The following is a 2,249-nucleotide window of genomic DNA, read 5'->3' as shown; positions in this document are numbered from 1 at the left end:
TTTTTTGGTAGGGAATCCTGATTGTACTTAAGGGTTGGTAGCCATTTGTACCTGGAAGCTGCTTCCTTCATTTCAGAGTGTGGGTGAGTATTGGTCCTTGGAATGGGGTAAGTGGTTTTTTTTTTTATTTCGGGGCTGTGATCTCCTCTTTCTGGGGGATCCTAACTACACTGAAGGGCTGGTAGCTGTAAGAGCAGCATCTGAACATGGAGATGGCTTCCTTTGGGGTGTAGGGTGAGCCCTTAGAATGGGGTGAGTAATTCCTGCTTTATTTCAGAGCTGTGAGCTCTGCCTTTCTGGAGGATCTCAAGCTGGATTAGAGCAGCTGTTTCTGCTATGTGTGTTGTTTCCTTTCTAACGGTTCTCATCTGATAATCTCCAACCTGGACTCTGAATGTGATTTTTCTGCTCCCATATCTTCCCACTTCATGGCTGTAATTAATAGTACTATGTGTTAATTGCATCTATGCAGTGTTCTTTAAGGGCGTTCTGTGCATCACTGTAGTGTTTTAAATTATGTTCTGTATCTCTCCTGATTTTATTTTGCAGCCTAATGGGGTTTAAGGATTGCTTGGGCTCCTCCAATCAGTGGTGTGAGATCTGTGCAGCAGGTAATGAACATCGTGAGCCCCATGTTGGTGCACTGCTTGTATGCAGGTAGGCTTGCAATGCGGTCCAACTCCCCCACAGTGAACATCCACAGCTGGATCAGGTTGCTCAGAGCCTGACCCAGCTTCACCTTGAAAGGGGCAGCACATCCACCATGTCCCTGGCAACCTGTTCCACTGCCTTACCACCCTCACTGTGGAAGACATTTTCCTCATGTTTTAACCTCAATTTTCCCTTGTTTTTTCCTTTAGGTATTGAAAGACTGTTACCAGGTCACCTTGGAGCCTTCACTTTTCCAGGCTGAACAGCCCAGTTCTCCCTTCTTATAGGAGAGGTGTTCCATCCTTCGGTTCATGTTTGTGGCTGTGCTCTGGATGTGCTCCCACAGCTCCATGTCTCCCTGCACTGAGGACTCCACATCTGGGTGCAGCACTGCAGGTGAGGCTTCACCAGTGCAGAGCAGAGGGGCAGGGATTGCCTCCCTTTGCCTGCTGACTGCGCATCTTTAGATACAGCTCAGGATACATTTGGCTTTCTGGGCTGGAAGGGCCTATTGCTGGCTCGTGTCCAGCTCCTACCCACCAGTACCCCTAGGCCCTATGGGGCGGGACTATGCTTAGTCCTTTCATCCCGCAGCATGTTTTGGTGGTGGGTGTTCCCTCATCCCAGTTGCTGACCCTGCACTTGGATTTGTGCCCATTACTCAGCCCATTGAGGTCCCTCTGGATGGTATCCCATCCCTCTGCTGTGTCACTGCACCCCACAGCTCGGTATCATTAGGGTGCACTCGACCCCACTGTTTATGTCACTGATGAAGGGGCAATCTCGGATGTTTGTACAAACTGGGTGTAGAACCCCTTGAGAGCAGCCCTGTAGAGAGGGACTCAAGGATCCTGATGGATGAGAAGCCGGACATGAGCCAGCAGTATGCGCTTGCAGCCTGGAAGGCCAACTGTGTTCTGGGCTGCATTAAAAGAGGAGTGGCCAGCAGGGAGAGGGAGGTGATCGTCCCCCTCTATTCGGCTCTTGTGAGGCCCATCCGCAGTACTGCATCCAGGCCTGGGGCCCCAGCACAGGAAGGACATGGAGCTTTTGGAGCAGGTCCAGAGAAGGGCTATAAGATGATCAGAGGGCTGGAGCAGTTCTCCTATGAAGAAAGGTTGAGGGAACTGGGATTGTTTCTCTTGGAGAAGAGAAAGCTCTGGAGAGACCTCATCGCAGCCTTCCAATACTCGAAGGGAGCACGTAAGCAGGAGGGGGGACGGCTGTTTATGAGGGTGGATAGTGATAGGACAAGGGGAATGGTTATAAACTGAGACAGGAGAGGTTTAGGTTGGTTATTAGGGAGAAAACTTCATACAGAGGTGGTGACGCACTGGAACATGTGCTTTAGAGTCACTTCCAGGAGGATCTTCTCTGTGATCGCTCCCAGCACAGGGGTGAGACTGACATAGTGGTAGTTCCCAGTGTCACACTTTCTATCCTTAATAAGAGGTGTGCTGTCACCCTTTTTCTACTCACCAGGGACTTCACCTGACTGCCTCAACTTCTGAAATACCATTGAGAGTGGCTCGGTGACTGCAGCGGTGAATTCCCTTGGAACTCTAGGGCTCATCTCATCGGGACCCAAAGACTCTTGG

The sequence above is a fragment of the Meleagris gallopavo genome, chromosome 26, assembly GCF_000146605.3.
Source record: "Meleagris gallopavo isolate NT-WF06-2002-E0010 breed Aviagen turkey brand Nicholas breeding stock chromosome 26, Turkey_5.1, whole genome shotgun sequence".
NCBI classification, from domain to species: Eukaryota; Metazoa; Chordata; class Aves; order Galliformes; family Phasianidae; genus Meleagris; species Meleagris gallopavo.
The sequence above is the reverse complement of the archived record's forward strand: the minus strand, read 5'-3'. Positions refer to the sequence as shown.